Source organism: Sebastes umbrosus, chromosome 2, assembly GCF_015220745.1.
Source record: "Sebastes umbrosus isolate fSebUmb1 chromosome 2, fSebUmb1.pri, whole genome shotgun sequence".
Taxonomy (NCBI): Eukaryota; Metazoa; Chordata; class Actinopteri; order Perciformes; family Sebastidae; genus Sebastes; species Sebastes umbrosus.
Window position 1 is genome coordinate 38,747,575 of NC_051270.1, and position 13,474 is coordinate 38,761,048.

A 13,474-nucleotide genomic window follows, 5' to 3' on the forward strand; every position below is an offset into this window, starting at 1 on the left:
GTTTTCACTGTCTTTTTTACCAGGTGATTTGAACAAGCTCACTCCACTCTCGTCCAGCCCGGCGGGGACCTTTCAGCTCCTCGATGGCCTGCTGGATGAGCCGGAAGGTTTCCTGAGCCCCAAGTGTGACCCTCCGCACATGGTGTTTGAGCTGCTCCCTGGAAATGTAGAGGCGGATAACGTCTTTGTCTGAGACGACTTCATCGTTGCCGGATCCTTGGCTCTGACTGCCTTGATGAGCAGCTCCAGGTCTGTGCGGTTGTAGGCCAGCACTGCCCCAGCTAGAGCAGACTTGAACACAGCGTACTTGCAGTGAGACTCTGTGCGTATGGCTGCGTCAAACCGGTGGATCCAGTGGAAGATGTCCAGACGCACAACCATCCCATTGTCCACCCAAGGCCGGAACAAAGTCTCCACTGATGTTGGGCCCTGTGCACGGCAACATCCCCTGTCCACATACAAGATCTTGGGGACAGATTGATTGGCCAGCCGGAACCTTTCCATGACTCCACGGCACATCGGTTCCAGCTTCTGAGTGGACTCCTCACAGGTCAGCACAAATGAAACTATTTGTGAGAGCTCGTTCCCGATGCTGGTGAACCACTCAGCTGAGCCATGACCCTCCCCAGACAGCTTCTTCACCACCTAAAAAAATATGTCAGGTTTGTATAATGTGATAACATCTCTTAAGATTGTATTGATGTGTTTTTTGTTTTTTTTTCATTTTACAACAGTATGAAAATATGTTTTGCATCATACAGTATGGTGAGCATTATGTTTTGATTTACATACTTTCTTGGTGGAATCCATTTTCAGCACAGTGCCAAAGGTGGAGAGGATCTGGTTCCGGTAATCCTGCACATTGTTGGCTTCTGACAGCAGGAAGGCGTGGCGCAGGAGCCGTGCAGAGGGAAGCTCTCTTTGAGGAGGTGGAGCCTGGAATGTGTGACTGAATGCAGAGACGATCCCGCCGGGCTCCGCTACGGTCATGAGGAGTGTGGTGTACAGGTCCTTACGGTGAAGGTACTCCTCAACGTGATTCTCCTGTATCTGACGCCACACCTTGACCATTGTGTTCCCTTCGGTCCGGTCCCTCAGAAGGCGCACAACATTCTTATCCACGCCACGCCTTTAAGTAGAGTCACAATCAATATGTTGCAATTTGTGATTACTTTCAAGTTTGTTAAATGCACACATTATGTTCAGTATACTCACTTGCTGGTGAGGATGGCAGGGAACATAGCTTGATGAGCCTCGCTAAGTTGCGATAAAATAGCGGGATCCCACGCCATCCACCGGCCCACCGTTCCACCTTCTCCGCTCCTGGCTGCCTTTATACATGGCCCACAGCCCAGGACCTCTGTGAGCACTGAGTACCAGCTAGACATATCACAGATGTGACGTACCTAAAGTACATTTTGAGGGAAAAAAATCAAATCAAATAAAGGCAAATAGCAGCATAAATAAATATTCAACTGTAATGTAATAACACAGGTGAAGTGAGTTATACCCGGGTGTGGTAGCCAGACTTGTAGAGGTGCACATTCCGTCCTCTACCAGCACAGTCATCACCTCGAGGACACTTCAGGGAGTACCTCCACACTCCAACGGGGGCGCCACACAAAGCTGTGGAGTTGGCAGAGCACCTCCAACATAGCCAGGAGGTTCTGGTGGGTAAAACCACATGCGGTCAGATTTCAACACCCGTCGCCTCTTCAACAGACCAGTGATGTCCTTGTAGAGTTGAACGGGGTGAACAGCCCTCTTTCTGGGTCCTCTTGAGCCAGGAAATGTCAGCAGGTGGGATGCTATTGGGGTTTTCCCACAGACGTACCCAACCCTCTATCTCCACCTGCAACACACATAACGCATACAAAACATTTGGTTATTATTGTGTACAAAGTATTGTTAAAACACAAACCAATTTCAAAAACATGTAAAACAAATTGTTCTCATTTACATTGTTTTCATATAATGTGAATATCACTTACAGAGGAGTCTCTCAGAGGTGATTCCATATCATGACCCTTGGTGGTGGACGGGTCTCTGTGGGCCTGACAGTTGCCTCGGACTGCTTGGGCTGCTGGACAGCGGCCTCGGGCAGCTTGGGCCGGACGGCGGCCTCGGGCAGCTTGGACTGCTGGACAGCGGCCTCAGGCAGCTTGGGCTGCTGGACAGCGGCCTTGGGCAGCTTGGACTGCTGGACAGCGGCCTCGGGCAGCTTGGGCAGCTTGGGCTGCTGGACAGCGGCCTCGGGCAGCTTGGGCTGCTGGACAGCGGCCTTGGGCAGCTTGGACTGCTGGACAGCGGCCTCGGGCAGCTTTGGGCCGGACAACGGCCTCGAGCAGCTTCGGTGGGGTTGCGGCCTCGGGCAGCTTCGGCTGCAGGACAGCGGCTTCGGGCTGCTTCCGCCGGACACCGGATGGTGACTCTTGGGATTTGAGCAAATCTGAGAATTTACCAAACAAAGTAGTTTTGTATTATGATTTTTTTTTCGGAACAGTTTGATGTATATTAACTCTGTATCTCACTTACCTTCAACTGCCTGGCTTGCGGCTACCAGTTCAGCGTCATCGCCTGGCCATGATGAGGGGTCGAACTGGGAGGTGCTTGCCTGCTGGGAGGTGCTTGCCTGCTGGGAGGTGCTTGCCTGCAGTTGCTGGACAACAAATGTAATGTAACTATCTAGATTTATGACGTACCAGTCTTTAATTACCAAAAGCAAACAAACACATTTAGCCAAACTGCTTTAAATATCAGTAATTTGAACAATTTTCATTTACTACGTTATTCTGCACTTCCTGTTTCGTAACAAATAATCAAATCAAAACTTACTTGCTCCTTCTCCTTTATATATTTCTTGAAGCGCTTCATCTGCACACTTAGGATGTGGGTGACTGGTGTGTTCTGCCACCTCCTCACAGAGCTGTAGGCCTTCTTCATCATCTCCCTCTGCTCAGCACTGAATTGCTCAGGCCTGTCCTTCTGGGTGTGGTTACTGGCTGTAGAGTTCCCACATCTCCTGAAAGGTGTGATGCTCAAATCCTCTCTGGCCGTAGATACACCTGTCGATGTTGGCCTCGAGGAGAGCGGAGACTTGTGGGAAGCTCTCTGCATATTCAGTGAGGTAATCTTTCACCCACTGGTTCCCCAACTGTCCCTTTCTTTGTGGGTTTGTCACCTCTTCTCTGTGCTTGTCAAGCATGCTGAAATCATATTATACATCAACTTAGTATCGTCATCATTAATATCACAGCAATTATGATAATGAGCAAGCAGATATACAGGTAATTTATTTTAAACATGCCATGAAAATGTTTTTTAAAATGCATAGCCTACAGTGGTATTAAATATAATATGCTTACTACTTCATGTAGCCCACATCATTTTGCCACAAGCCAGTAAAAATGGGGCATTCAGATACTGGTCCGAACGGCAACACCAGCTTTCCAAGGCACTGCTGACGCGATGGCGCGGGGATGCCCTTTGCTCGAAGGAGCCTCTCTGCGTGAGCCAAAGCGGTGGTCTGGTTGAGCAGCTCCTGTGGAGGGTTGGGGAACACCAGCTTCTTCTCCCGATAGCACCGGGCCTCTTTGGTCGCGATCACCACAGCCTGTTGGCGATCCTTGGGGGCATCTGGGTTGTTGATCCGGATGACTGGGGTCGCCATCCCTAGTTAGCTAATTGAAAAACATAAAGAGCAATGCTACAACAACAGCAGCAGCAACAACAATATGATTGTTATTGTATTATAATGATATATTAATCACTAATATAAAATTGATGTTAATATGTATAACAGGTATTGATACCCTTTTAGCACACAGCAAGGAAGAGGAGGAAGTGTCAGAGCATAATGACAACTGCTAAACCCTGATTACAGCTTCTTCTCATAACTCATAACTCCTGGGCCTACAATACTGACTCCCATGCATCTGTCATTTTATCCACTTTTTAACTTTTCTTACCTTTGGCAAAGGTTTGGCTCATAGATTTGCCTTACCGATAAAACTGGAGTCAAAAAACACAATGAGAGAAACCATTGTAGTTGTTATATTCTCCTATGTTGAATACCATGGTATTTTGACAACAGGCAAAAATGATTACAGTCTCCCTCACCTCTGAAACACTGGATAGGAGTTACTACCTATTCATTAATGAGTGATGAATTGTTTTTGGATGCCAAATAGATTTGGAGGTCAAGATTTGAAATGGTTGGTAACATATAATGTTAGGTCAAGGCAAACGTTATTATTAGATGTATTAGATATATTAGATAGATGTATTAGATTATGGTCCACACACTGTAATAGTTAGTAGCACATCAACAAGTGATATTTCAAGCTAATGCTCTTTTATACACTACAGTATCCACATAGTGGGTATAAGGAATAAAAGCTAATGTTATCATTCAAAAGAGGTTTTACTGGAAGATGTTAATCTTCACCTAATGTTATTTACCTGACCCGGTCCATAGGTCTACTGTTGTACGTGGGACTTGAAAAGCAGGTAAGGTTTAACAAGAGAAATGCGTTATAACGTTATAACAAAAGAAATATATCATTTAAATGAGAGTTTACTGAGAGAGAGACGCTAACCATTGACTTACCTGTAAACAACGTTTAGCTAGTTAACGCTAACAAGACGTCCAGCCTCCGGCAAACGATTAAAAGTCGACAAGAAAGAGACAGGCTTGATTTAACTTTGTAAACTAATTAATAATTTCTAACCAGAAACACAGTAACGGTCGCGTTGACTTAGTGACCTGTCAATAGGCCTGTTAGCTCACTATAACAACACGTCCCTCCAGCTAACTGTGCTGTAGAAAAAGAAAGCGTGCATTATAAAAAGACAAGCGTGCATTATAAACGGCGATGTTTCTGTTTGTCTTGTCAAATGTCCACTGTTTTGTCATGCTTCACTGAATAAAAAGTTTTTTAAAAAAAAGTTTAAAAAAGTTTAAAAAAAAAAAGAATGTGGCGATCTGATTGGTAGTCTACAACCCTCAACCCCTAGACTCCCAATCAGAGTCCTAGGGTTTGAGGGTTGAGCCCACAGTTAGCTAGCCAACAGGAGGGCTCAACCGGTCTGTCTACAGTGGAATGCGTCGATCTGATTGGGAGTCTACAGTCTACGGTCTACAGTCACCGTAGACATTTGCACTTCTGTAGACTCGACCTCTGCGAATCAACCCACAGTACAAGAACACCAGCTTTCCTGCCAGTCCTCGCCAGATTGTTCTGCCTACCATGCCAGCCTCCCATCGAGCCATCCTCACGCCGCCGCAGCTCATTCCTCCAGCTACTCCACCCTGCTCAACAGCCTGCCTGTCCCCTGCCTTCTACAGCGCCCTCACCACCTTTATTATAATAATCCACCTGACTTTCAACCACCATCCAACTGTGTCCTGTGTCTGCTTCTGGGTCCTAAACCAAAGCCCTCACAGTTTATAGAAAATTATACCCTGACAGAGTTGCCACAGACCCCTGTATTTTGAGCAATGCAAACTTTGTAAAAATGGATTATGAGAGAAACAAACCTAGCTAGCAAGCCAACCTCTCCTCTATTTAATCTGATTTAATGATCCCTTCAACAGAGGACTACTTTACAATGTCTGCATAACAGTTCTATAATCACACTTCTTCTCTCAAATTCTTTAATGCGTGGGTCTGTCGCCCAGCAAAAGACTTCCAGCAGCTCTGTTCACAATGTCTAAGATCATGACAAGGGCAGAGCTCAATGCCACTGTAGGAAAAATACATCAACGTACAAAGAAAGTCACCCTGCTGGTGGAGCTAGAGGAAAAGTCACTGAAGTCAGTAGAATTCCTCCTCTGGGGACCATGAATCGCTGTACAAAAATTTGAACCCAGTCAATAGTTATTTCAGTCAGGACCAAAGAGGTGGACTGACCAACTGACTAACCGCCATTGTCATCCCTAGAGTCATGCTGCTAGCATGGCCAAATAATTACTACAACAATGACCTTATCTCTTGCTCTGTTTAAAGTAGAGTAACGGTGAGAAAGTTTACAATTAGTCAAGAATATGCTCAGATTATTATGGGAAAAGGATCACTAGTGCAAAGTCATACCTTGATGCTGAAGGACCTCCGTATGCTCCTTTTATTCTCCCTGAGTGTGGTGGTGTGATGCAGCTGTTATCTGCCTCGGTGCCTCCTCTTTCTCCTGGGCCGATTGCTGGGTTGCCCTCCAGTGTCCTGTTTTCTGTATCTCGGTACCGCGTTTGATCCCCAGCAGTCCCGTCTGCCCAGCAGCCTGGGCCCCATGTTCTGCACCCATCTGCCACTCCCCAGCATGCCCTCTCTTCTGGACAGTCATCATTAGTCTTAGAGTGACAGAGGATCAGGGACCTGGACAGAGTCGGAGAAAGTCAGAGGGTCAGTTTTAGGCAATAAATAGCAAGACTGAAAAACTGGAGTAATTCAGCTGTAATGTGATGCAAGTACATGCTGTTTGTCAGAACTGATAACTACTCCAACCATATGTTTGGTCATCATAAGGCAAAACGTAATCAATATGTAGCATATTCTAGACTATGAATTACATTACAGTGACCAGCCATCACTCGCATGGCAATTACCATAGCACATGACCCTGACCTCCCCCCTTAACCCATTTCTCACGCTTACTCCCATCTGGTCTCAGATACATAACAGATGGAAAAAAGGCCAGCCCGTTCTCACTCCCAACTCGGTAAATACCGACGCACGGAGGCACCCTTCAGCGTCTCTATGAGACACACCGGGCTTTCAACTAGGCTGCGCTCACACCAGATCAGACGTTGCGGCTATATCGCTGCAGGGTTGAGCGGCGGCGTGGGAGAATCATTTTGATGGAGCATTAACTGTGACGGTTAATGTCTTTTGTTCCCTCATGGTTGCACAGCTCTGGAATTGTTTGTTTGTCCGTTAGCAGGATTACTCCAAAATACGCAATGGATTTGAATGCAGTTTTTTGAATGGAGTGTGGCACAATGAACAATCCATTAGATTTTGGTGGCGTTCGATTCAGGAATAATTTTAAGAATTCCGATCAGCCTGAGCATTAAGACGACGACTGTAGGTTCTGCGTTTTTTTCACATTAAACTCTGTGAAATACAGTTGAGTTGGACCAAAGCACACTTGGTGATTGTTGGAAAGAGTAACAACGACGGGTTAGGTGAGTTTTATTTTGTTTCTGTCCAGTTTGAATGAAGTGTTTTACGATGCTCCGCTACGTACAGCTGATCTCAACATAAACAAAATACACGTGGATGATGGTGCAAGATGAGCGGAGAGGGAGGCGGAGGTCTGCGCTCTCCGTAGTGCCATTCTAGTTTACTGTAGTTTGTTACGATAACTTACGTACTTAACTTACGCAGCATAGCCTACCTATGTTTATGTAAAAAACATACTTATTTCGATTTTTGATCTTTTCCTACACCTACCCAAGTAAACCTAACAAAACTAAGTAAACCTACATCGGAAGTTTATTTTGAAAAGACACATTGCATTTAACGAGCGGAAATTGTACCTTTCTGGGAACAAGTTTGAAGCGTATAGGGCGGTGACGAAGCATCGGTATTTGACGAGTTGGGAGTTAGAATGTGTTGAAAAGGCACAGCGTTTAGCGATGATGAATTCCATAGCTCACTAATCACAATAACGCACAAGTGTTTCCGTGTTTTTATGTTGTTTGTTGTGTGTATGTAAAGTACTTTTGCTCTGGAGCACACACAAATTTCTCCTTTGGGATAATAAGTCGAGATGAAATGAAAAAATGCTTTTTTAACCCTTTCAGATCACCTCTCCGGTCATATTGTTTACCTATTTAACCAATATACAAAAAATCAATTCCTTTGTATTTTGATATCAAATCCAATCATCTTTTATTCCTGTAAAACAAAATATGACATGGCTTACGTAAGCTAGTATCAACCATTTCAACCATAACATCATGACATCCATCCATCAATCATTCTACAACTTTTAGTGACATTGGATGTGTGTGTGGAGCCACAACAAGTCCTCTGTAGCTCCGTATTGCGCTACATTCTAAGCCCACCACTTTTTAGCGGTCCAATCAAATACGAAGGATTGATTTAACTCCCTCTTGGCCCTCAAAATATTCCGTTTCACTGGGGGAATACTCACGGTACAGAAGCTATAAAGACGCTCTAACTTCCATCTCACTGGGACTTTAGTGTCTTGGGCTTTCCGGTACAGCCCTAGTTGTAAGCCTCTTTGAGTGGTTCTGGTACCTTGGAGAGCATGGCCAGCTTCTTGGAGCGGTGGCTGTGGTTGCTGGTTGGGTTGTTGTTGCTGCTGCTTTTCCGCCTGGTCCCCTGCGTCTCCGTTCCATCCTCCTAGCAGCCGCTGTGCTGGCTTCCTCCTCTGGTGGGAGTATCTCTGAGGCATGGCCGTCAGTGTGTGTGTATGTGTGTGCGCAGGGAGCTCGGGAACCATCACACTCCTCCCAGCCGGCCCGAAGCCTAATGGAGAGGGACGCTCTGGAGGGCAATTAGAAAACTCAGTTAGGACAGCCTGACTGCATCCGTGTGTGTAAGTGGTTCTGAGGAACTGCTGAGGCAGTTGTGGAGGCTGGTGGAGATAAAAAACACTTTCTTTCCCTGGCTTTGAAAAAAAAGTTTTCCTCATGACTGCAGCTTATAATCAGACAATCAGATTGTGGTCGAGAGACACAAAAACAGTAACTAGTGAGGTAGTAGTGCTCACTCTTAGCTCAATTCATGTTTTAAAGGTCCCATAGCGTGCTCATTTTCAGGTTCATACTTGTATTTTGGGTTTCTACTAGAACATGTTTTCCATACTTTAATGTTTAAAAAAACTTTATTTTCCTCATACTGTCGGCCTGAATATACCTGTATTTACACTCAGTCTGAAACGCTCCGTTTTAGTGCATGTCAATTGGAATTGCAACAGATTTGCGTTGCTATGCCACCAGTTTGGTCCATGTTTACTTCCTGTCAGCTGATGTCATTTATATACACTGCAACAGGATAATAAACTGGGACACATTTAGAATGTTTACGTTTAAAACCGTGTAATGGTCTAAATATTGTATATTTGCGACATCACAAATGGACAGAAATCCTAATGCTTGTTTCAAACACACAATTCTGAATACGGGCTATGTGTATTTCTCTGTATATATTGAGCGCTTCAATACTTTCACAGTATTTATATATCACTTAAACCTGCTTTATCATATAAAAGACATGGACATTTTACTTTTACAATATGGGACCTTTAATGTGCAAACAATCTATACTAGAAGAGAACACAACAATGCTGTTAGCCATAGTGTACTGGCCCATTAATGACCATGGAGTGGTCTGTACACTTCTATGGCTTCACGCTCCAGGGAGAGCTCTATAGGATGACCCTCACATGCATTATACATGCTAGTGTAGATGGCCTCTCACATCTGCCATGAACACATAGTAAACAGTGTGCAGAGCTCTTTAACTGAAACCATAAGGCCTTTTGTCTGGCATCATTATCTTTTGCTACCTCTCTCTCAACCCCCTCACAGTCGGGGCCTGACCGGCTCAGAGGGTTCGAGCAGTTCATCAGCTGAATTGCGATGTCGATGCTTTCGGTGCCCTATAGACATCTTGATTGGGATCATTTCACATTGACTGAATACTAATTAGCTCAACCTTTGTGACCGCTGTAGCTTTCTCACTTCCAACCCGTTGGATACAACTGCTTGGTCAGCGCCCCTCGGCATCGGAGACCGGTGCTGCACAGGGTACCCTCCTGTGTTACTTTTGGCCAGACCAGGGACGGCGGTGTCGATGTACGCTCCTTTCAAAATAAACCTCCATTTTCACAGGAAGTGAGGTTTAGGCAACACAACCACTTAGGTAGGGTTAGAAAATGGTTGATGTTAACTTCACTGACTAGCGACCCATGTGACTGATGACCAGGGAATGAAATTGGCACCTTCCACCTGCCAAATACAGGCTAAATGTTGGCTGTGGCAGGTAAACATTTCAGGTCACCTGCCACCATGGGAAATAGGTTTCCCTTATATTAAAGATAGGGTCGACGATGTTGGAAAGCTAGCATAATTTGAATGTAGCATCGCCTCAGGAAGCTCCGTCTAAACCCCCGGGTTTCGAACCCATGACCCTCTTGCTGTGAGGCAATGGTGCTAACCACTGCACAACGTGCCACCCTACATGTATACACTATATATGCCATTCAGAACATTAAAATAGCAGCAAACAACTATTGCTATGTAAGATAAAGTGGAGCAATGTCTACCTGAGCAGAGAATGAAGTCATGCTACTGCAAGATCCCAGTCTTTGCAAAATATTATATTCTGGGACTAAAAACTCTGTGACATAAAGATGTTGGAAAGCTAGCATAATTTGAAAGTAGCATCTCCTACGTCTAAACCACCCCCCTCCCCTCGGGGCTCCTTCCAAGGCAACGCCCCCCGCACACACATGCATGAGCACCGCCGCATCATAAACTACTTCACAGACACAGAGCGGAGAGAGGACCTCAACTCAACAACGCTACCTCATGACAATAACAGCGGCAGTGCTACTGCAGGGCTGACTTTTCTCTTACGGTGCTGGTGCACGCCAAGGGTAGAGTACGAGCGGGGAGGCATCTGATTGGTTCTTTCCAAGGGACTGCGAGGCAGTGATTGGTAGACGCTTTTACAGGATTACAGCAGCTTACAGATGACGGCTCTTTTCCGTCCTTTATAGAGCTCATCAGTAATGGATCACTGTCGGGGTGTAAAGACCATTTCAACCAATATAACAAACGGTGGATACGGGAGAACATTGTCAACCCTGCTTTAAGAAATGTTATTTTTAAAAAAGCAATTCCTAATTTAAAAAAAGTCAGTGTTTAAGGTTACGTATATTCCATATTTCTACTGTCTTATACCACTGACTCAGTGTTTACAATCTAAAGCTTTCTACATAGATTTCAGAAGAAACTGGCAGACAAAAAAATTGAGTGGCCGATAGAAATGTTCAGTGACCTGCCACGGTAGTTGAGGAAACATTTTAATTCAAGATACCAACGCGTCACGTACAAAATAAGTCAACGTTACATTTAGTTACACACAGGACACGAACACCAGTCTGGTTGAAAGTCTTGTGTTTCTTTAACCATCCACGGCCCCGCCCTGAACGGACTCTCACGCTATAAATACTGCGTCAATTGCTCCGACGTCAAATAACGACGTGGGTTTACATTGAAAGTTAGTTGAAAGCCCAGTCGTCACATACCGTCGCTAAAGGTTACTTCAGTGCATCGGTTTCCGAGGGGCGCTGCCAGCCGCGGCGTTTGACGAGTTGGGAGTGAGAACGGGTTTGTTTTGGTGATTATGTGTAAAAAACAAAAATAAGGTGAAACCATCAAAGGTTGACAGACAGTCTGTCCTAAACTAAACTAGTCTAATCACAGGATCAGACGACATGATATTTTTGTCTTTTGAGATGTCTCACTGTGTCCAGATTAAGTGATCATGGAGTCAGTAAACTTTGCCATGTACTTGGCAGAGAAACACCAGACTACGGGGAAGAAATGCCAGAAACCGACTTCATGGTTTTTGCCTGACACAACCAACAACGTTCACTTATCTTTTGCTCCACCATAGTTTACAGATGTGCATGGGAAGTGTTCTGCGCTCCTAGTGATGAACAAAGGAACATGTTGTAGAAATTGGTGAACTGCTGTAGGCAAGGAAGGTAAACAAAATCCTGACCTGCTAGACTTTTTTGTCGGGACATTGTGAAGCGTCAATGACTGTCAGGTCTGGCCGTTATCTAGGGATGCACCGATACCAATACCAGTATCGGGTCCGACGTTAACCTCTTGTCAGCATCTTTGGGTCCTCACGCTCCACCTCCCCGACGGTGCAGGCGAGACGGGCCGGCAGAGCCTCGCCCTGGGGGCACGACGCGGTTTGGGGCGCAATGAGGACAGTCTGCCCTGGTCGACAATCACACCGGGAGCAGGGGGCCCCGTCCCTCCCCGGCGCGGAGAGAGGGCGCAGCGAGCCTTTGTCCACGGTGCGGGGAGGTTCGGGCAGGGAGCGCTGTAAAGCCGGTAGAGCCGGTCGCGGCGCACCACCTCGTATGCGGGACTCCCCAGCATGCCGTGTGTCACTCACACCCTCCAGCTGGCTGTTAAAGAGGGGCTTTGGCACAGAGAAGTACTCGTATCGGTATTCGGTATCAGCAAGTACCCAAATGTAAGTACTTATACTTGTACTTGGTCGGAAAAAAAAGGGTATCGGTGCATCCATACCGTTATCGGTCTTATATTGTGCTGGTCTGATCTCGGCGTAAGACCTAAAGATGTACACTTGACATTTGGACTTGGATTCCAGTCAGACTAAAGTCGCAAAAATTAGGACTTGACTTGGACTGCTTGTGAGATCTGACGTCCTAGAAAAATGTTCACTTTGAGAACCACCGCTATAGACAATGTGTTATATTAGCTTGATGAGATCGATAATAGCCAGTAACAGATGAAATAAATAAAATGGAAATCAAAAATAGCCTTGGGTCTCAGCTTTGGTTCAGATGTTAATTTGGCAGTACCAATCAGGGCTCAGTCAGGTTGGGTCGGCACTGGTTTCAGGCCTGGTTCTGGTCTCAGAATTGAGGTCTGTACAGGAGTCTACATTAGAGAGTTAGGGGAGAAGAAAGGCCTATAACGTGTGTGTTATTGTATCCTTTATTATCCTAAATAAGCCAAACTTCATTTTAAAAGTACTTATTTTTGTTTCTAAATCTCACCCAGTTTAGTAGCGGAAGAGACTCGTATCTTTGAGCTTGTGTAGGATGAATGTTTGTATGCATGTAGCTCAAAGCTGAAAGAACTCAGTGCAGCTGAGCTCTGTTACAGTGATGTGGCAGCCCATAATGCTGACAAATGCCTCCGTGTGCTGTGAATATTACAGCATGCAGGTGGAATATAACAGACTTCTTCAAACAGTAAATACTGTATATAACCTCTCAGGTTTATCTCCAACTCAGTCACTTAAAGAATAGTAAAGTATTATTATAATACTTAACAGATATTTGATTAAAAAAAAAAGAAGTTAATTAAGGACTTTACTAAATTTGATTAGTTTACCTATTAAAATAGATAATTAGATAAATCAATCAATCAGTAATAACCCCCAGGTTCCAGTGAGCGAGTATGGAAGAAAGGCTTTCTTTTTCTGGGGAATCAGTGGCTCTGATCCTGGAAGTGTGTTCGCAATTAAGGAGCATTAGTCTGCTTGTTGTGTTGGCCAGATAGACAGGAAACAGAGATATGGATCTCCAGCTCTCCCTTTCTCTGCTCTTTTCATAGGCTTATACACACTCCTGGGCATATGCCAGCACAGTGGGAACACTTACAGTAGTAGGATGCAAGTCAATCTCTAAACCAACTATTCAAACATCTATCATTTTGATCACTAGTTGA

The 13,474-nt window shown here is 45.1% G+C and overlaps 2 protein-coding genes across 3 annotated transcripts in view; both read right to left on the minus strand.

Annotated features, from left to right (window-relative positions):
- il16 (interleukin 16) overlaps nucleotides 1–6,166 on the minus strand; it is a 92,503-nt gene extending 86,337 nt beyond the window's left edge. The window contains exon 1 of the mRNA XM_037795507.1: nucleotides 6,093–6,166. The gene's annotated coding sequence lies outside the window, so the exon portion shown is untranslated. The remainder of the gene's footprint in view (nucleotides 1–6,092) is intronic.
- Nucleotides 1–13,474, minus strand: part of LOC119503645 — a 56,365-nt gene that overhangs the window by 14,074 nt on the left and 28,817 nt on the right. The gene's annotated exons all lie outside the window — the stretch shown is intronic.